The sequence below is a fragment of the Mesoplodon bidens genome (assembly GCF_964165515.1).
Source record: "Mesoplodon bidens genome assembly, chromosome: 10".
Classification (NCBI taxonomy): Eukaryota; Metazoa; Chordata; class Mammalia; order Artiodactyla; family Ziphiidae; genus Mesoplodon; species Mesoplodon bidens.
Window position 1 is genome coordinate 47,843,666 of NC_138172.1, and position 22,299 is coordinate 47,865,964.

The window sequence follows — 22,299 nt, forward strand, 5'->3', positions numbered from 1 at the left end:
CCTGGAGGTCCAGTGGTTAGGACTGGATGCTTTCACTGACCAGGTTCAATCCCTGGTCAGGAAACGAAGGAACTAAGATCCCGCATGCCACGTGGTGCAGCCAATTAAAAAAAAAAAGGTACTGAGTATCAGCTCCCAGGACTGAAAAGGTGGGCACTCAGCAGAATAGGTTACATGTCCTTGAAGGGCAGTTGTATGTAGATGGTGGCTGCAGCTCAAGTAACTGCAAAAGGGAAAAGAAACCCGGCTGACCCTTGTTCTGTTTTAGCCACTGAGTCAACAACCAAACCAAAGAAGGCTGGCTGAATTGAGAACAAGGTAAGACAAAAATTGACAACTGAGGTAGAGAACAAAAGAGAGTAAAATGCTGCCCAAAACCACAACATGCAAAAGAAAAAAGCAAGAAAGAGCATATTAAAACAAAATCAAACCAAGAGTCTACAAAGAAGTATGTATGGCTGTTAGCATAACTGCCACCATCATGGGCCCATTCAATTCCTCCTGTCCCTCCAGTGACCCTTCCTGTGACTGTACTATGAGGTAAAATCACTTTTCTGTCATCAAGCGCTTTGTAGTTAATAGTATTGTTTTAGGATCGTTAGTTCCAGGTGGCCTCTATGCTCTAACAGTCTCCAAACAACGATGAAGACCTTCACTGACACATTCCCATAGCCCACCAGACTAGTTACCCATTCATAAAACTTGACTTAGAAATGCACTTCCCAGAAAAAAAAAAAAAGAAAGAAGAAATGCACTTCCTATTTCCAAGCACATACCCCCATACCTAGGTTAACTATAAAACTGTCCCAGTGGCCCCTCAGTGGTGCGAGTGCAGCTGCAAATGCTTCTAGTTCATCCACCTGATCTCACCATGTGAGTAAATTACCCTCTAATTTAACTGATCCATTGATTATACGGAGCTGCCTGCCTTCTTTTTCAGTCTTAAGCTATCTTCTCAGTTCAGTGGGCACTTTTCATTCCCTCCATCCTCCAACTGAAGTATGAGGTAGACGGCAGACCTTGGCACCTGTTGTAAAGTGGCCCCATTACTCAGTGCACCAAGTCACAGATGATGGTCATCTTCCCCTGAAAGGGTGGAACCTTCCACCTCCCACCACTGTTAAGAAAATTTAAAGAAACCATAACTTCAACCAGAAGCCATCATCACCTACAAACATCTCCTGAACTCAGCAAGTACTGCTAGGACTGTCCAAAAAGATGACTGTAAACTGAGATGGGATGAAGAAAGCATGCCATCTATGTGGCTGGACCACACTGACTTCACTTTGTCAGCTCTATCTTAGGCCCACAGTCCCCTTTCTGAGCTTTAGCCTACTCACAAGGAATGCATCCAAGCCAGATAAGTTCCCTATCAACTCTTACTCTTGCCTTCATCTGATACGAAAACTGGAAGAATGCATTTTGCTAGTCCAGATGGTTAATGGTCCATGAGGAATAATGTTCATGAGACCTCAGAAGGGAGGAGAAACCCCCAGTTCCCACTGGCACGAATGTGCTTCTCGCTTAGTAGTCAGATTCTATCTTTAGCTTTGGTCCCTTTAAATTCCCCCATGCCGGGGCTTCCCTGGTGGTGCAGTGGTTAAGAATCCGCCTGCCAATACAGGGGACACGGGTTCGAGCCCTGGGCCAGGAAGATCCCACACGCTGCAGAGCAACTAAGCCTGTGTGCCACAACTACTGAGCCTGTGCTCTAGAGCCCGCGAGCCACAACTACCGAGCCTGTGTGCCACAACTACTGAGCCTGTGCTCTAGAGCCCGTGCTCTGCAACAAGAGAAGCCACCACAATGAGAAGCCCGCGCACTACAACGAAGAGTAGCCCTGGCTCTCCGCAACTAGAGTAAGCCTGCGCACAGCAACAAAGACCCAGTGCAGCCAAAAATAAATAAATAAAATAAATAAACAAGAAAACATTTTTTAAAATAAATAAATAAATAAATTCTCCCACGCCCCTTCTGGCAGCACAGGGTTCAGTTGCAAATGCCTCTGGTGGTTGTCCACCGGTACTGCCCCTATGTAAGTACCCATAATAAACGTCATAATTACACTTCATGGAGTTGCCTGCTTCACTTTTTGGTCTCAAAGTTTCTTCTCAGTTCAGAGGCTATTATTCAATATCCCCACCATCATCCAGATAAAAGAAACTGCAGTGCTGCTACAAGGGGATGGAGAATCAGTTGAAGAACTACTTTGGGATCATGCGTGCTGACGAAGCTGCTGAAGTTTTGGCAGAGAAATGAAGCTTTGCTGCGAAAGAAGGGGGTGGGGTAAGGAAAATAAGTACACAGAGAAAACAAAAGCAAAGGAAAACTGAGAAGTGATAAGGTACATAACTGAAGGCCTATAAAAAGAGACTTGAAGACACAACAACAAGAGGAGACTGAAGAGGAAAGGTGCTTCGGGAGCGGCAGGGGCAGGCTCCAGCCTTGCTGAGCCGCAGCAGCACCAACGGGAGCTGCTCAGGAGGGAGCTGAGAGTCAGAGAAAGAGGTGAGAGACTTTCCCAGCCAAACTTGCAGAACAGACTGGGGAAGAGAAAGACACTCAGGTGCAGAGAAATCCGGGAGTGAGACTCAGCAGAATCAACTGGAGACCAGGGAGAAATATTTTGAAGAAACGCACCCAGCGGGAAATGTAAATGGCACTGACCTATCTCAGGAAATTGAGACCCACAGGGAAGTCAGCACCAAACATAAGCCTCCAAGCCGACCTGTTCTGAAGCAGCTGCTGCAGAAATGTCCAAAGAGGTCAGTGAAGTACTCGTAAAGAGGTGATGAGAAGACAAGACCAACAGAAAAATGAGGGCAACTGCCTGTGAATATGGCAAAAGATTCCAGCCCTCTGAGCCCAGCCCCTGCAACTATGAACATGGATAAAAGTTAGTGACTTCCTGGGACTTCCCCGGTGGTCCAGTGTTAAAGAATCCGCCTTCCAATGCAGGGGAGGATGGTTCAATCCCTGGTCAAGGAACTAAGGTCTCACATGCCGTGGGGCAACTAAGCCTGCACGCCACAACTAGAGAGCCCACGCGCCATGGAGCCCGAGCGCCACAACTAGAGAGAAGGCCGTGCACCACAATTCCTACATGCTGAGACAAAGATCCCACATGTCACAACTAAGACCCGACACAGCCAAAAACAATTAAAAAAAGAAAACCATTCCTTTAAAAAAAAAAAAAAAAGTTAATGACCTCTTGGGCCTTTCGAAGTCTGAATTGCCCACAGCATAGTAAAGAGATGGAGCCAGTGAGCTGAAACTGCCCAATTAAATTCAGGTATCCTAATGCCTCAGGGTTCCTTCCAGGTCCCAACTAGCTTCTGAGGACAGAAGAAAAGCTTCATTCATCAACTTGTTAAGATTATACCACAAATGGGAGCCCCCAGGCCTGGGGAGCAACCTGAGATGGAACACGCCTCTTCTCACCCAGAGCTTCATCCCTCCGCCCAGTTTCATTCCCAAATGAAAATGGCTTTCAAAAGAACAGGGGAGGACTTCCCTGGTGGCACAGTGGTTAAGAATCCGCCTGCCAATGCAGGAGACACGGGTTCGAGCTCTAGTCTGGGAAGATCCCACATGCCGCGGAGCAACTAGGCCTGTGTGCTACAACTACTGAGCCTGTGCTCTAGAGCCTGCGAGCCACAACTACTGAGCCCACGCGCCTAGAGCCAGTGCTCCACAACGAGACGCCAGTGAGATGAGAGGCCCACCCACCGCAGTGAAGAGTAGCCCCCGCCCACCACAGCTAGAGAAAGCCTGCGCGAAGCAACGAAGACTCAACGCAGCCAAAGTAAATAAATAAATTTATTAAAAAAAAAAAAAAGGGGCTTCCCTGGTGGCGCAGTGGTTGAAAGTCCGCCTGCCGATGCAGGGGACACAGGTTCGTGCCCTGGTCCGGGAAGATCCCACATGCCGCGGAGCGGCTAGGCCCGTGAGCCATGGCCGCTGAGCCTGCGCTTCCGGAACCTGTGCTCCGCAACGGGAGAGGCCACAACAGTGAGAGGCCCGCGTACCGCAAAAAAAAAAAAAAAAGAACAGGGGAAATCCCAAGCAAGCATATGGGCATTTTTCAGGGACATTTTCTTCTTTCTGTCATTTTGCTCTATCATCTTATATGCAATGTAATTTTTTTTTGCATTTTATATATCAAATAGTGATACACACACGATACATATATACAAGATATCTATATTTATCTATCTATATCTATATATTATTTATTAAATGTGATAGTCACAAGGGAATGCAAAAAAGAAATAACTTACTTTTCTCCACGGATGACCAAACAGACTTTCTGGGATATTCCTTGTCCCTGAATTAATCTTGATCTCAGATCTCTTGGTAGTTCCACCCATTTTTTAAGATAATAAAAAACCGGGACTTCCCTGACGGGCCAGTAGCTAAGACTCTGCACTCCCAACGCAAGGGGCCCAAGATCGATCCCTGGTCAGGGAACTAGATCCCGCATGCCGCAACTAAAGATCCTGCATTCTGCAACTAAAAAGGTGCGGCAACAAAGATCCTGTGTGCTGCAACTAAGACCTGAGGCGGCCAAATAAATAAATAAATATTTCTTTAAAAAGATAATAAAAAACCCAGTCTAACTTAATACCAAAACTTCAATCTCTCAACTAGTTCAAATCTTCTCCCTTACCCCTAGCTCAGGCTGGATTCTTGCTTCTGCAAAGCGGCAGTGAGGAAGATGAGAAGGGACGGGGTGAGTAGTGATGTAGTATCATCTATTCTTTCACTGTTTTTCTATCTTGTTCTGCTTGCCTTCCTCACTTTCTTGCTGCTTCTGATTCTTCCAGTGTCAGAGCAGGGAAAAGAAACGAGAGGCAACCAGGCAAAATCTGATGCTGTCTGGAGTTCTTTCTTGGCTCTTATATGCTGTCTGTTAGGGCAGACATCCAACTGCTGCTAGCTCCTCTTGAGAATGCATTTGTAGATTCTTCATTGGCACCCCTACCCCAGGCACCTTGGTGCAGTGGCCTTTTATAGTCCACCTTTTCCTAATTTGAGTGATGCACTTTTGGTTTATCCTTTTAAATTTTTCTCTTACCTCCTTTTCAAAGGATTTATATTTGGGGTCGTTTCCTTCTGCCAGGTACCCTGAAAGGGGATTCTTTTAAGGCAGCTTCAGCCTACTTACATCTATGGTATCACTTGACTTATGGAAAACTTACCCTCTTGCCCCACATCTGTGGAAGTGTACTTTACTCCCATCACAATCTTCTCTTCTTATTCTGATGTCAGGGGAATTCTAGCAGCCTCTGATTTTATGGCGTATTCCCCAAACTCTTGTAGGACTATATCATATTCTCAGAATTCTTTTGTAATAGAAGTGGATGTGGTGCTGGCTGGGCTGATGAGTTAGTTTCCTTAGGTCAACAAGCATCCAGTCAGAAAATAACACGGCAGAGTCTTCTTATGCAAGCCTCCTTTAATCTTCTCAAAGGACTTTATTACTGCCTTCCTCACTCCCTACTCTTGCACTTGGGTTGGCACCTGGGAAGATAGCATCCCCTGCTATATTAGGAAGAGGAAATGCTGGCTCACTCTCAGGCCAACCAACACTCTTCATATAAATAAATATTCACACATAGGCTCAAGTTGGGGGGTGACTAAGATTCACAGGCCCAATTTTGTTTACCTTTTAATAAGTCATGTGAAAATGTGTCTCTCTAAAAATGGTTAGAATGTTTTGACACTTATCATTCATCATTTCTGTTTAGGGTTTCAGCCCACTCCGAGCACAGGACCAATCCCATTTAACATCTTCTTACACAAAAATTTGTACATGATAATATGAATATGGAATAAAGTAACAGTCAGATCCTTAATAGTGATTTTCAGGATGGAGGATGGAGAGGTGAGAGAAAAGGAAAAAAGAGAAAAGTGCATATACAATAAGGACACTATTTTAGAACAATCTCTAAATACACATTTGACTGTGTCGTTATACAGATGTGGAGAGATGAAAGAAAGGAACGGCAGCAGCAAAATGTTTATGTGGTTATCTCAGGATGTTGTGACTTCAGATGATTTATATTTGCTTCTTTATACTGTTCTTTATGATAGTATTTCAAATACATTTTTATATGATCTGGTAAAAACTACAGAGCTGCATTTGTAAAAAAAAAAAATACAAGCTTTGGAAAGCTTAAAGAAAATGAAACAGATATCTTACTTTCAGAACTTTTCAGAGCCTGGTAATATATTAATTGGGAATCTCCAAGAGTATATGCCAATAGAATGGCACTATAGTATTCCCCATTTTTCAGTATGACACATCTTTAAGAAATGCTATGTCAACAGATGTGTCAAAGAAGGATTATTTTTAAATTATATCTAAGTCATTGGTGTTCTATGAATTTCTGTTTTCTTTCTTACATACCTTTTAGGTTACATACCTTTTAGGTAATATATTCAGAAATTTCAATGATGTGCCTATTGTTCCCTTTTTCCCCAACTACAGTGTAAACTTCATAAGATTAGGAATCTGAGCTGCCATATTTATTAAAATAGGTCCCCATTACCTGACACACAACAGGTAATCAATAAATATTTGCTCATGCAAGAGGGAGGGGATATGGGGACACATGTATACATATAGCTGATTCACCCTGTTACACAGCAGAAAGCAACACAACATTGCAAAGCAATCTGCAATGTAATTTTGATTCCTTTTAAAATCCCCATTAAGTAATCTCTTGTTCTCATCTTTTTCCTGCCAGTGAGAGGGTACATAAGGTTTATTTTATACACTAATAATAAACAAACAAGTTTCTAAGACAATTGCCACTAAAGAAAGATTGCTTCTAGTACACATTTAAAATGTTAAAATAATATTTATACCAATTTGCCAATTAAGAAATGAGCTCAACCTAGTGCCCAAAATTTGGTTTCTCAATACCATTCTACAATAAACGAAACCAGGAATCCTTGCAGAAATGGTTGATTCCAGGGCTGGGGGAGGTGAAAATACAAGATGAGTAGCTTGTGGTGCCTGAAAATCAGAAAAAGACACAAAAAAGGAAGGGAGCATGTAAGGGGAAACAGGAGCCAACTTGAAAGAGTTCCCAATGGCCAAAGTTAGAATAATTTAGTGACTGCCCTGGTGGCGCAGTGGATAAGACTCTGCGCTCCCAATGCAGGGGGCTGGGGTTCGATCCCTGGTCAGGGAACTAGATCCCACATTCATGCCACAACTAAGAGTTCGCATGCCACAACTAAGGAGCTGGCGAGCTGCAACTAAGGAGCCCAGCCGCCACAACTAAGGAGCCCACGAGCCGCAACTAAGACCCCACACAACCAAAAACAAAAAGAGTAGTATACCAGTAAGAAGACATATCGATATCATCCTCAATCTAAGCAGGAGAACATCTGACAAAACCAAATCGAGAGGGTCACTCTAAAATTACAAATACTTCAAAAGTGTCAAAATCATGAAAAACAAGTAAAACTGAGGAACTGTCACAGACTAAAGGAGACTAGAAGACATGACAACTAAATGGAATGAGGGACTGTAGACTGGCTCCTGGAACAGAAAAAGAACATTAGCGAGACAGTGATGAACTCTGGATAAGTCAGCAGTTTAATTAACAGTACTGGACCCCTGCAAATTTCTTAAGTTTGATGACTGTACTGTAGTTATGCAAGACATTACCCTTAGGTAAACCAGGTAAAGATATAAGGGAACTCTGTAAAGTTCTGACACGCTCTGTGTGTCTGCAATTATTCAAAATAAAAAGGGTATTTTTGTTTTTGTGGTACGAGGGCCTCTCACTCTTGTGGCCTCTCCTGTTGCGGAGCACAGGCTCCGGACATGCAGGCTCAGCGGCCATGGCTCACGGGCCCAGCTGCTCCGTGGCATGTGGGATCTTCCCGGACCGGGGCATGAACCCGTGTCCCCTGCATCGGCAGGCGGACTCTCAACCACTGCGCCACACTTTTAAGAAGGTGAACATTCTCTGATTTCTTAGGCCAATGTAAGTGAGAAGACAGTAGAGTGGTTTTAGGTTACAGCTTTACCTTGTGTTTAAAAACTGTATTTTATATAGTACTCTTTCATTCTGAAAACAAACAATCAACCTAATACACATCACTTGTTGAGCATTTACAGCTTCGTGTAATGTGTACTATGGAAAATAAACTGCAAACAAAATGTTTTTTTTTAAGTTATACTTGCAAAAATATGTCTCAGTGGTGTCACACTGCTGGCCCTAATTTTAACCAATATATGAACAAATGCATTCCACAGTTGAAGACGATATAATTTTCAAAAAGCAATAATATGAATGTACATAATGCCACTGAATTATACACTTTAAAATGGATTAAATGATCAATTTTTATGTATCGTGTGGTAAATGTTATGTGCATTTTTTCACAATAATACTAAAAAAAGCTTTTTAAAAGCAACAGTATACAAATACGGAATCATGTTGTACACCTAAAACCACTATGCTGTTCTATGTGGATTACACCTCAATTTAATTAAAAATAAAATATATGGATTATATATCTTTAAAAACCAGTAAAATAATCCCACTTCTTAAAAAAATATATTTGTACATGTATAAGAGTTTGCATAATCGTGCACAAATTTTAAAAGGTCAGGAAGCCTCCGAACGAAAACAACGGATTGCGGGTACTTTCACTTTTTTAACGCTCACCCGCGTCATCTAATTACATGTAATGAATACGCTTTGTTTGCATAATTGGGAGAAGTGATAAAACACAGAAACCATTACTCCAAATTCACGCCCCGGGCAGCGAAGCGCAGGCAGATACGCCCTCACCGCGGCGGCTGGGCTCCCAGGCCAGACCCCAGCCCGGGCGCAGCCTCCAGGCCGAGCCTCACCCGCCGCCCGCCGGGAACCCCGCGCCCCCACGACAACCCACGTCGCCCCGCTCCCCCCCACGCCGCCCCGCCGTCCCACTCACCGACTCCCGCGGCCGCGAGCCCCTAGGTCCCCTGACCACACGACCCAGGCCGCGCCAGTAGCCCCACGCCCGGCTCTCCACTGGCCCGTATCGCGCAAGCGCGTCACCGCCCCGGGCCTCTCGGCCTCTCTAGGAAGCTGGGAGGGCCAACGTCTCGGCTTCTCCCGGGACCAAGTGCCCTGCTGGAAGACCTCTGAGCCCAGCCCAGGAGGTGGTCCCCACACACCCCACCTAACCCACTGGGCGCCTGCCTTCTTTTGGTACCCCAGAGCTCCATCCGTCTTATCCTGTTTTCCTACACCCCTCCCCATGTGTGTGCAGGGCATCCCTCCAGGGCTCCCTCCCGGGCTCCCTTCCCCCAGGGAAGAAGGGGATCAAAGCCAGGGGTCAAATCAGGGACCAGCAAGATCTAGATGACCAGCCTGGCCAGGAGGAGCTGTAAAGGGGGCCACTCATTACCCTCTGGGGCCCCGTTCAAGGAGGGGAACCAAATCCTAAGGAAGGCTCCGTTCAGGACAGTCCCTTCCCCCATCACCACCACAACCAGGGATACTTGCTCATTCCCAGTCCACAGGCACACAAAATTTTTCCTTACCACAGCTTTCAGCTGTTTTCTCCCGTTAACAAAATTCAACTGAGTAAATTTTAAAGCTCTTTTGGCTTTAATTAGCAATTCATTGTGGTGCTCCAAGGACAAGGGACAAGATAAACTCAAAGGGCCAACATCGAGGTACAGGGAGTTACCGGACTCTTATCACTCTGTCACGTAGCAACCATTACAATATCCCTGATCCCTCCCAAGTAGCATGCCCTGTCCCTTTCCCAACCCATATAAGGAAAGGTATTTGCCCCTGTTCTCCTGCTCTGCACACTGGAAGTATGCATACCCTGCCCAATCAGCAGGTGACTGGTAACTTCCTTTGTTCCCTGGATATAAAAACAGACCAGTAACCCTTGCTCCGGGTCGGCTCTCCCTGCTTATCAGGAAGCCGGCCTGCTCTTCTGGCAGCGACCCTTCCCTTTAATAAATTCTATCTTCTTTACATTCTGCCTTGTATCTGGAAATTCTTTCCCAACCCGCGTTGGGACCATGACATTCCTGAGTCAGACTGCATCCAGTTTAGCAGGTAGAGAGGAGCTCTGAAGAGTATACAAAGCAAGAGGTTTTATAGGCAGAAGGGAATAGAAATGAAGGACCATTGGGACAATTTTTTTATAGTTAACCTAGGATATGGGGGTAGGTGCATTCGTAACTTAAGATTTATGAACGGGTAACTAGTCTCATGGGTGCTGGGAATACGTCAGGGAAGGTTTTCATCATTGTTTGGGGACTAACAGAGCATAGAGGCTACCTGGACCTAATGATTATTAAACGATATTTATTAACTAAAAAGTCCTTGATGACAGAGAAGTGATTCACTGCACGGTACAGTACAGAAGTGATTCACTGCACAGTACAGTCCTGGGTAGGGTCAGTGAAAAACAGTAGAAATTGTAAGGGCCCAAGATGGCATCAGTTATGCTAACAGCCACACACCGGGTCTGGTACAGGGAACGGTTAGCCCCTGGGTGATTTGGTCTAACGTGAGGCCTTGTGTGGCATCGGATTTTAATGGATATTGAGATAATTTGGGAAGAGGTTTAGTTACGTCTATCTGAATATTTATAGGTTCTGCACTTTTTAATCTCCCAATGTCAGTGTTAGAGGTAGCCCGCAGATATTAGGGTAACTGATTAAATTAGGGATTTTTGGCTGGAATTCTTCCTCTTCTATACCAAGGACAGATTGTAGGGCACATAAAAAGATATCCTTTCCAGTGGTTAGGACTCCGTGTTTCCATTGCCGAGGGCCTGGGTTCGACCCCTGGTCAGATAACTAAGATCCCGCAAGCTGCGCGGCCAAAAAAAAAAAAAAAAGAGAGATATCCTTTCAAAGTGCTCAGCTAACAAATGGGACCTAATTAAACTTATAGGCTTTTGCACAGCAAAGGAAACCATAAGCAAAAGGAAAAGACAACCTAAGGACTGTGAGAAAGTATTTGCAAACGATGCGACCAATAGGGCTTAATTTCCAAAATATACAAACATCTCAAAATTTGGTCAGACCTGTGACTTCCCATCTATTTTCTGCCTTTTAATCAATCCACTTATCTCAGGAGAAAATACATTTACCAATAAGGCAGTTAGAGCAGGTTGGGCAGCATCATCTATTGTATGGAAATCAGAATGCCGTAGGAAGATAGCTTCCAGATGGGCTTTAAAGTCTGCCCTAAATTCATCTTTCTTTTGTTTGCAGGTGTGAATAATAGAGCAACCACTGCAGGCAGGGAAAACCTTGAGAAGAGATTTTAAAAGATCCACTGCTATTTTGCGAGCTTTTTCTGGTCCACAAGGGGACCATGTTGGAGATCCAGGATCTTGAGTATCATTCTCGGAGTTACACCATTCTGCCTCCTGCATCCATTCTGGGGCTTTGCTACATGTGCACAAGCTGGTGAAGATCTGACAGCCCAGATGAGGACTCTAAATTCTTCAAAATACTTTTGGGGATGCTCCCTGTGTTTAGGAAAAATTCTTTAACTGTGGCCCTTAGTCTGTGACAAAGGACTGAAAGATACCCAAAGGAGATCATTAAAAGTTACGGGCTTCCCTGGTGGCGCAGGGGTTAAGAATCCGCCTGCCAATGCAGGGGACATGGGTTCCGAGCCCTGGTCCGGGAAGATCCCACATGCCGCGGAGCAACTAAGCCCGTGCCCCGTAACTACTGAGCCTGAGCTCTAGACCCCTGAGAGCCACAACTACTGAGCCTGAGTGCCACAACTACTGAAGCCCACGCACTAATGCCTGTCTTCCGCGACAAGAGAAGCCACCGCAATAAGAAGCCCGTGCACCGCAACGAAGAGTAGCGCCCGCTCAGCGCAACCAGAGAAAGCCCGTGCGCAGCAACGAAGACCCAACGCAGCCAAAAAATAAATTAATTAATTTAAAAAAAAAAGTTAGAAGTTAACTTTGGCGACTCTCCACTCCAAGCCATGTGCGCCCTTGTTGGCCAGTGCAGACCTTCAGGAAGGAGGTGCAGGCCTAGTGTAATCTGTCTGGACAGAGTGAAAGAGAACAATGCAGAAGGACTCCAGCCCACTAGTGCCTTTATATTGTATTGGTTTTGGCTACGCAGCACTGGTTGCTTCCGGTGGGATAAGTGGGATCACTGGCTATGCAAAAGCAGGCAGTGTCCCATCTCTGGCTGCCGGGCTCCTCTTCAGTGGTTTAGCGGGCCTGGGTGCCTATCAGGGGTCTCAGGATCCAAGGAACATCTAGGTTTTCTTCATTACATCTGGAACCTTGGCTGGCATTATGGGAATGACATTCTACCACTCTGGAAAATTTATGCCTGCAGGCTTAATTGCGGGTGCCAGTTTGCTGATGGTCGCCAAACTTGGAATTAGTGTGTTGGGTAAACCCCATCCGTGGTAGTCATGGCCCAGATTGGAATCATGAAGAATTTTTAAACTTCCACTATTTTTAGTGTATTAAGATAAATGAGTACAGCATTCTCACATATTCTGACATTTTATTTAAAACAACACTGAACAAAAACAAACAACAACAACAAAAAACAACACTGAACTTTGCAGAGAAAAAAGTCAGTCATTATCATTACAACCCTAAAGAGGTGGGTAAAGTATAACACAAGAGCTTCTTCCTGTAGTACCCTCATACAGTTTGATTCTTGTGTGTTGGTGTTATCTGTTTTTTCTGTATCTACAGGTAATATCTCCAGGGATAAAATGTTAGGTATCACCACTGGGGCCCCTGAAACCCCGTGTCCTGATCAGAGGAACAGTGTGAAGAAGATCTCTTTATGAGATTTAGGATATCTGTTCTTTTGCTTATCTTAGAGTACAGACCTACTTTGAAATTATGTTAAATGAAATCAATGAAAATAAAGTTTACTATAAACAAAAAATAAAAATAAAATAAAAGGTAACTAATAGTCTCTTCAGAGTGGAAAGGCGATTCAGATAGAGGATTAGTAGACTGGGAGTACTCAGGTAAAGGAAGATAGATGGGAGTGGTAGGAGTCACGTCACTCTTACAGCTTTTGGTTTTGGGTAACTCTTGTGTCTTTAACATTTCATTAGTGCTTTTATTAAAAAAAATTTTTGGCCCTGTGGTATGTGAGATCTTAGTTCCCTGACCAGGGATCAAACCCATGTCCTCTGCATTGGCAGCTTAGAATCTTAACCACTGGACCGCCAGGGAAGTCCCTTCATTAGCCTTTTGCAATGAATCTTTCAATGAAGCAATTTTGGAATCTTGAAGCCTTTTGGAGGCTTCTGCATATCAGTTAAAATAATAGGTATCCCATTCTGTTGGTTTGATTTGGGAACACTCGATTACAATTGTACTTTTTGAATGAATGGCCTTGTCTAACTGGAATGTTCCCCATAATGGTCATTGTAAATCTAGGTTGTCTTTAGTAAGATTTTGACATTTTTGTATGTATCTATAGCTTCCAGGACCATAGTTCTTAGACGTAAAATAAGCAGGTGTGCCAGAAGATAGAACACTCAGTTCTTTGGAACTTGAGGGCCCTATTTCTTCAGTGAAGCCTTTGGTCTCTTGGAACCAAATTCATCCCTAACAGGAATGTACCACTGGGTTAGAGATTCTGTGATGTTTTATGTTTTACAGGACATCTCATTGCACAAAAATTTTCTGGAGGTTGGCAGGTGACCTAGTACTGATCTAACCCATTCCCTAACCAATTTATCCTAGAATGGGTGTCTTAGATTAGATGGTGAGCTCAAACAGCTTTTAGGTGCTCAACCTGAACCCATCTTTTGCAACTTTGCCTTCCAAGATTCCCATTAACAATAGATCGATCATGCTTTTACCTTATGTGTATATCAGCAGAAACCAATAATAACTGAGGAGGAAATAGACCTGTGGATGTCAGCAGTAACCAAAGAAATGGTATCGTGGAGTGGACTGACCAGGAGCTAGGGACTGGTGCTCTGTTAGAGCCTCCTGTCAGTCCAGACTGCCCTGTTAACCCTGGACTGGAAAACCAATGAGAGCAGCAAGCTCAGATGCAAAGGGAGAAGAGCTCAGATCCAAGAGAAACTTACTCATGGCTTTCAGAAGCAGCGAGAAAGAGAACAAAAGTGTTCTGCAGGTGCCAGTGCCTGTGTTTCGCATTGTCCTTGAGGATGTTAGTAGACTCCCTTGGATCCCACTGTCATCACCAAAACTGTTAAAGAACAAAATTCAATTAAGCAAATTAATTTAATTGGCCTTGGGACTTCCCTGGTGGCATAGTGGTTAAGAATCTGCCTGCCAGTGCAGGGGACACGGGTTCGATCCCTGGTCTGGGAAGATCCCACATGCTGTGGAGCAACTGAGCCCGTGCACCACAATTACTGAGCCTGCCCTCTAGAGCCTGCGAGCCACAACTACTGAGCCTGTGCACCACAACTACCAAAGCCCGCGCACCTAGAGCCCGTGTTCTGCAACAAGAGAAGCCACCACAATGAGACACCCGTGCACTGCAACGAAGAGTAGCCCCCACTCACCGCAACTAGAGAAAGCTCAATTGTAGCAACGAATACCCAACACAGCCAAAAAAAAAATTTTTTAAATTAAAAAATAAATAAAGATCTTATTGGCCTTAATTCAGCAACTCATGAATCAGACAGCACACAATTTAGGACATAGACATGAGTTCCAAAGAGCTATGCAATGCAAGAGGTTTCATAGGCAAAAGGGAGCAGGAAAAAGGAAGTTATACTAGACAAAAAGGATATTGGTCATTGCAAGGTTACCCTCCTTTACAAGGGAATGGCAGGGGTCTATCAGGCAGATTACCTATCTAGTGCTGATCAGGAAATTCCTGAAGGACGGGGACTGGTTTAAAATTCCATTTCTGGCAGGGCCAAAACTTTAAATTAAGTTTGATTTGGGTCACATGGGGCTTAGCATGAGCTACTCCATTTTGGGCCTGTTGTCTCATCTTTAAAACTCCTATAGGTGAGTTCTAACAGGGCTTACCTAGTGGGTGAACAATGGTGCTATCTGCCAGTATGTGGAATTCTGGAGGGGTAAGTTTGCGGGCAGAGAGGCTGCTTGAAGAAGGGCTGAAGTCACATCAGGAGACTGCCCAGTCCCTGTAGGAGCAAATGTCTTCTATCGACAGCATCAGAGAACCTGGAGGGTGTGGAGCCAATGCCGTAAAGACAACCTGCTGCCATTGGAGGACACGTGCAAGCTGCTGTGTCAAGGGGCCAGGTGGCTGTCCTGGTTGCCCTCTGGTACATGCATCCTAGTGCCAGGCCCCAGCATGTTGCCAACTGATGTTTCAGTAGGAGGGATGCTCATCCATGCACTGAGGCTCTGTTCCAGTCGTCTGAACCACCCCAGGTTCTTTGTCAATGCCCCAGCCACCAAGGATGGAAAGAGAGAATGGATCCTGGCACCACAGAGCTATTGATGAGATGGAAGAGAAACCAACGGCACATGAAAACTGAATAACTGAGGAGAGTTCAAGGGGTGACATATAAAATTGTAACTGTTAAGGAAATGGGCCATGAGGTGGCACAAAACGCCAAGGCTAACAATATTTGAAATGGTAAAAACAAAGCAACAGGCCCAAAATGGAGTAGCTCATGCTAAGGGCCAAGCCACCAAAATAAAACTTAACTAAAACTTTTGGGGGAATTTCCTGGTGCTCCAGTGGGTAAGACTCCATGCTCCCAACGCAGGGGGCCCAGGTTCGATTCCTGATTGGGAAACTAGATCCCACATGCATGCCGCAACGAAGAGCCCACATGCTGCAATGAAGAGCCCGCATACCGCAACTAACACCTGCTGCAGACAAAATAAATAAATAAATAAATTTTTAAAGTTTTGGCGCCTCCAAAAGTGGAATTTTAAACCAGCCCATCAGGAATTTCCTGATCAGCACTAGTTAGGTAATCTGCCTGATAGACCCCTGCCATTCCCTTGTAAAGGAGAGTAACCTTATAACCAACCCGCTTTTTTGCCTTGTATAACTTCGTTGTTCCTGCTCCCTTCTGCCTATAAAAGTATTTCATTTTGCAAAGCTCCTCAGAGCTCCTTTCTATATGCTAGGTTGGATGCTGCCTGATTCATGAATTGCTGAATAAGGCCAACAAGATCTTTAAAATTTGCTCCGTTGAATTTCATTTTTTAATAGGAAGCTATTATCACCTGTAGGAGCAGGCTACCTGACAGAAACTGTGGCCTTCAGTTTAGGGACATACTCAACCCATGGTCCAATACAAAGTGAGCTGGGGGAATAAGTACCTGAACCTGACTCTCCCTCTGACCTTCTGCCAGGGCCTGCCACTGGTCCAACCCAACTGGAAGCTGGAGGGCAGTCCAAGAGGTCAGCTTTCCAAGTCTTAAGGCAGGGTTGAGAAGAACCAAGAGTTAATATAGGGGGGCAGGGGGAGGTGCAACTGGAAAATATCCAAAATACCCAAAAAGGAAAATGGGGACTGCTCGTCTATGCCTAATGTGTCCATGAATTTCCTTTTGAACTATGTGAAAGGAAAATAAAAATGGAGTCAGTATTGCTAAGAGAGCTCACTCAAATGGAGCCAGGAGGTAACTGAGGAAGTGGGACTTATACACATCTCAGCCAGGATGGAATCTGAACTTTTGACCACTTATTGACTTAATAAAGGCACAATGTTCCAGAAACTTAAGATACTTAACAGACCCTTACCCTAAATAACTCATGACAGCCTATTCCTTAAGGGCAAATATTTCCTTTTTGCATTAGAGCCAACCATAATTCTTGCAAGACAACTTTAACAATCGTGTGGCTTTTGCCTTTATAAGCCCCTGATTCTTCCTCTTCTTCAGAACACTCTTTCGGTTTTACCCAAATCTGTGTCTCCCAATTTGCATTTCCCAAGACCCCAAATAAAGTTCTTTGTTCTATGGACACAGAAAAATTAGGATCGCTAAGCCAAAGAGTGTTGCTCACCACCCAATTCTGCAAGGGTTAAGTCATAACCCACTGCAGTTGCTGGCCTGACAGTTGCACTCCAGGAGGAATTTAAAGAAAAAAACAGGATGAGGCACCTTGTGCTTTGGATACACATGAACAAGCAGGCCCATAGATAGCTAGATGTATATCTCAGGAAAAATTTTAATGGCCCTGGATTTCTGAAACTTCCCATACATAGAAAAGCACTAAAACTATTAACTTGAGACGTCTGTTCTTTATGATTTGCAGTATCTTTTTCTTTTGATGCACGCATATGAAATTCTGTACCAAGATGTACGCTTGACTACACTTATTTCCTAGTCATATATAAACTGGCTTCTCCCCTACCTCTTCAGAGCAGTTCATCAGAGCTGAGTGGCTCTCTCCTAGGCTTTAGTCCTCAGCAAGACCCCAGATAAAACTCAAACACTAACTTTGTGTCTTTCTATAAGTCAACAGTTCTTTGCAGCCTTGGTACTAATTATTGTTCGACAAATAATGTTCCAGATAACTTGTCTCCATAGGGGTGGGGCTGAAGGGAGTGGGGGGGTAGGAAATGAAAATTCATAACCGCTCAAAGGAAAGAGTTGTTTGTTTTGTCTGTTTGAGAACACGGTGTTCCCATCACAGAGGAACTCGAGCAGGTTCTGTGTTTGGGGTGTGCTTATGCAACGGGACCGCAGCTAACATGGACAGCACCCAGACTGGTGTGGTCAAACGCAGATCGGCCCCTCCAGCGTTTGCACCGCTGCAGAAGCAGTCTCTTTGCTCTGTTTGCTCTGCTCAGAGAGCAGCTCTGTTTTGAAGTCCTGCCCAGCTCCCTGAGGCTCAGTCCACCTCGGCCACTACCTGATTTCTCTGAGAGCCACAACACAGAGCCTGTAGCAAGGAGATCTCTTCCGTCCTCCGGTTGGGGGCCTATTCTTGGAGCTCTGTTTCCTGAGTGCTTTACCTCCTTCCACATTGGGCCAGTTTGCTTGGCAGGAGCCCTGGGCAGAGCTTCTCCAACTTTAATGTGCATAAGAATGCAAATCACTTGAGGTTAAGCAGGCTTAACTGGTTAAACTGCAGATTCTAATTTGGGAGGTGTGCGAGGGGGCAAAGACTATGTCTGACAAACTCACAGGTGTGAGCATGTTGTGTTCCTGTACCAGGCTTTGAGTAGCAAAGAACTGTGAATGTAAATCACGGGCTCTTAATTCTGCTGCACAGTATAATCCCCTGGGGAGCTCTTAAAGCGTTTATATTACACATCAATTAAGCGCAGAGCTTTGTGGGTGGGGCCCAAGCGTTCCTACTTCTTTAACTCCCCAGGTGATCCCAACAGGTAGCCAAAGTTGACAACCTGGGAGTGCAGGATCCTTCCTTTTATCCTGATTCCCTGCAGTGTGCAAAAGCCACGGGCTGAAGGGTTTTGTTCATCTGCGTGTTTTCAAATTTAAAATGCATCAGCTTTCTGACTTTGAAAAAGAAGGGGGAAAGGTCCCCCTTAATTTTTACCTTCTCTTTTGTTAATTTTTTTATTTTTGGCTGCACCACGAGACTTGTGGGGTTCTTAATTCCCTGACCAGGGATCGAACCCAAGCTCGCAACAGTGGAAGCTGGGACTCCTAACCACTGGACTGCCAGGGAATTTCCTTTACCTCCTATTTTGAAATGTGAAGAGATAAGTTTGGGTATGGTGAGAGAGGATGGGGGTCTGGACTGTGGCCGAAGAAAGGTCAGAATGTACAACTGAGAATCAGCTGTAGCCAAGTGACAGAAAGAAAATTGTCCTGGTGGGATTTTCACTCCTTCTGGTCACAAACCCTGAGCCCCTCTTTGTGGGGGAAAAAACAGGAAATCAAAAAATGTGTTCTCTTTTACAAAGTGATGTTTGTAAGTGCATTTTTTAACTACTTTCTAACTTATATCAAAGAAATACTGATACTTTAAGTAGTACTAAAAAGGATTTAAAATGGAATTCAGCCCCCCTTCCCTTACCAGGAATTCACACACATACTTCCCCCATCCCTTACCCCTCTAAACCCTCCCCTATCCTCCTCCAAAAAGATTATGGTATGCCTCTGGGTGCAGGGGTAGAGACAGCATCAGGAAGGCTCTCATGGGGAGTTGAAACCCTATTGGTAATGGGTAAGGGATCTGTCTATCTTTGTGTCACGCCATAGACATGGGGAAGAAAGACTATGGAATCTGTTTTTGTTTATCGCTGTATTCCAAGTGTTGGATGGCAGGGGTATGTAATGATAACCGCCGCAGGGTGAAGTGATGGGGCCAGCAACTCGAGCTGTAAAAGAATTTACCGAGTCAGAAGCAAGGGTAGAAAGCGAGATTTACTGAGTACACTGCAAGGGTGCAGCGGGTGAGACCAAGAGGAGGTCTGCCCCCGGGGGAGAGAAACTGGACTTCTTTTGTCGTCCCTTCTGGTCACCCTGGGATTAATGTTCCACCCATGTGGTGGTTAGGGCTGGGTGTGTCGTTGTTCACTCTTCCAGGACCGCCAACTGCTTGTGACTGCTGGTAATTTTCCATTGGGGGAGGGTGCAATTGTCTTATCTTGAAATGACCTCCCCAGACTAAGATGGCTGTTCTATTGTTAAGCTCCACAATAACCTCTGAACTGAGAAGGAACTTTGAGACCAAAGAAATGAAGCAGGCAACTCCATAAAGTGCAATTATGAAGTATGTTGTAGGTAATTTGCATACAGGAAGGATCAGGCAGATGACCATCCAGAGGCATTAGCAGCTGTACTCAGCGCCGCTGAAAGAGGTACAGGGGGATTCAAAGTATTACCAAATTGGTTGACTGGACCCGCGACCTTTTGTCTCAGCCAGGGAGGTTCTTTTCCCGATTAGATTCACGCAGCCAATTATGAAACCGATGCTGAGACCGGAACAGCACAAGCTTTATTCAATGGCCAAAGAATGGAGAACCAGAAACCTAGTTCACAAATCAACTTCTCAACCCAGTTCGGGCAGAGACGCCAAATACATAGGAGGGTGGAGGTTAAAGGTAGGGAATTAGAAAAAATGGGAGGAATATTTATGACTTATCTAAGAACAGGGGTGTGGTTTGGATGCAACACGCCTTTTCAGTCCTTGAATGGGTTTTTCCGGTTGTTGTCATGGCAATTGTCAACTGTCACGGTGCTGGTGGGTGTGTCTTTTAGCATCCTAATATATTACAATGAGTGTATAATGAGGCTCAAGATCTACTGGAAGTCAAATCTTCCACCATCTTGGGCCTAGGTGGTTCTAAGAAGTCCATGTTTTTTTTCTCTTTGCAGCTTCCTTCTGAAACTGAGATAATTGGTTTCTATTCAAGGAAGGGGCAGGAGTATGATTCTGGGGCAAGAGCCTTGGTAAAACATTGAGCCAAAGCCAAAGATAGAATCTGACCACTAATGAAGAAGCACATTCATATCAACCGGAACCAGAGGTTTCTCCTCCCCCTGGGGGACTCATGACCATTATTCCTCAGGGATCATTAACCATCTGTATCAGCAAAAGGCATTATTCCAGTTCTAGGATCAGAGGAAGGCAAAGGTAAGAACTGATAGGGAGGGACTTCCCTGGTGGCACAGTGGATAAAACTCCATGTTCCCAATGCAGGGGGCCCGGGTTCCATCCCTGGTCAGGGAACTAGATCCCACATGCATGCCACAACTAAGGAGCCCGCGTGCGACAAAAAAGGAGCTGCCGAGCAGCAACTGAGGAGCCCGCCTGCCACAACTAAGGGGCTCACGTGCTGCAACTAAGACTGGTGCAACCAAATAAATTTTTTAAAAAAAGAAAAAAAAATTGATAGGGAACATATCTAGCTTGGGCGCATTTCTTGTGAGTAGGCTAAAGCTCCGTCATGCAGAAAGGGGATTGCAGGCCTAAAATGGAGCTGACAAACTAGAGTCCGTGCTTCAGCCACACAGCAAATACTTAGAATAGCACTTGGTACATAGCAGATGCTCAGTAAACACTTGTTGAAGAAATAAACGAACATTCTCTAAATTTAAGCCAGGTTTTTTCTCTTGTGATACTTCTTACATTCAGCCTATGCCATATTTATGTTTTTATAGATCTTATGCCCCTTGCTGGCTTGAGAGCTCCTGGATGGAAGGGACCAATTCTGAGTTTTATCTTTACATTCTAAATTGTGTTCACGCTGTTCTCCAAGCAATACAAGATTTCTCACTAAAATACTCAGCCTTGGGACTTCCCTGGCGGTCCAGTGGTTAGGACTCCACGCTTTCACTGCCGAGGGCCCGGGTTCAATCCCTGGTCATTGAACTAAGATCCCACAAGCCACAAGGTGCGGCCAGAAAACAAAAACAAAACAGAACAAACAAAAAAAAAAAACTCAGCCTATTTCCACTAGGAGTCATGACAATTTCTATGTCCCTTTAACATCACCAACAGTTGGTACTGTTAAAAGATAAATTGAGACATTAAAATTTTTAAGAGTTTATTTGAGCAAACATCAATTCAAATCAGCACTGACCTGGAAGTAATTAGGACCACTCCACCAACAGGAGCTAGATGCAAGGTTTTTTATAGAGAGGACAAGGAAGAAAAGCAAGGAAATTGCTTGATTGGCTATAGCTGAAGTGGTTGAATTTATTTGGGAAAACCCAGTGACTTGTTTGTGATTGGTTGTTTTTCTTAACCTTGAGGATATTAGACTCCCAAAATTTCAAATCTATTTTTCTTGGCTAATGCCATAAAAATGGGAAACTTAGTTATGGGTTGGCCTGCAGAGATTCCTTATAATTCGACATTATAATTCCTTATAATTCTACATTCTAGAATAGAATGTTCCTCTATTCTACTCTCGTAATAAAATCTTTTCTATGTTGTTTAGGGCAACTTTGCCCTACTCTCTAAACATCTCCATTATCATCACCCCAAACTTTCGTTAACATGATGCCAAAATTTCAGGGGACTGATTGTACTTAAATATTTTTTAAATTTTCTGTATGCTATGATGTTTGACATCCCCCCCAAGAAAACCACTCTGGCTGGGGAGACTGCCCTTCCTAGGGCTAGCCAATTCTTAGAGGTAGCAAATGTCCCAGCCAGAGGCATGTCTTTGATATGCAAACTAACCAGTCCAGAGCCTCACCACCTCCACTGGCCCATACACCCCAGGAGACAATATTCCTCTGCTTTTATCATCCCAGGGCCAGGTGCTAGGCAACTAGGAACCACCCCTTCAGCCCCAAACCCATCAAATCCTGCCTTGCCTTTCCCTTGAAAATCCCTGTAAAGACCATGACCTAAACCTTCCCCTCACTCCTGACCCCTGACTCTTCACCACCCTGGTG

General features: G+C 44.6%; 1 protein-coding gene and 1 pseudogene across 3 annotated transcripts in view; one reads left to right on the forward strand and one right to left on the reverse strand.

Annotated features, from left to right (window-relative positions):
• ZNF445 (zinc finger protein 445) overlaps nucleotides 1–9,070 on the reverse strand; it is a 32,925-nt gene extending 23,855 nt beyond the window's left edge. Inside the window, exon 1 of one of the 2 annotated variants that reach the window (XM_081247509.1) lies at nucleotides 8,965–9,070. The gene's annotated coding sequence lies outside the window, so the exon portion shown is untranslated. The remainder of the gene's footprint in view (nucleotides 1–8,964) is intronic. The other variant, XM_081247511.1, reaches the window with a different exon arrangement.
• Nucleotides 9,071–12,081: 3,011 nt separating this feature from the next.
• LOC308623908 (transmembrane protein 14C-like) lies at nucleotides 12,082–12,462 on the forward strand (annotated as a pseudogene). The gene has a single exon. The product of its transcript is annotated as a transmembrane protein 14C-like (transcript).
• Nucleotides 12,463–22,299: the final 9,837 nt, after the last annotated feature.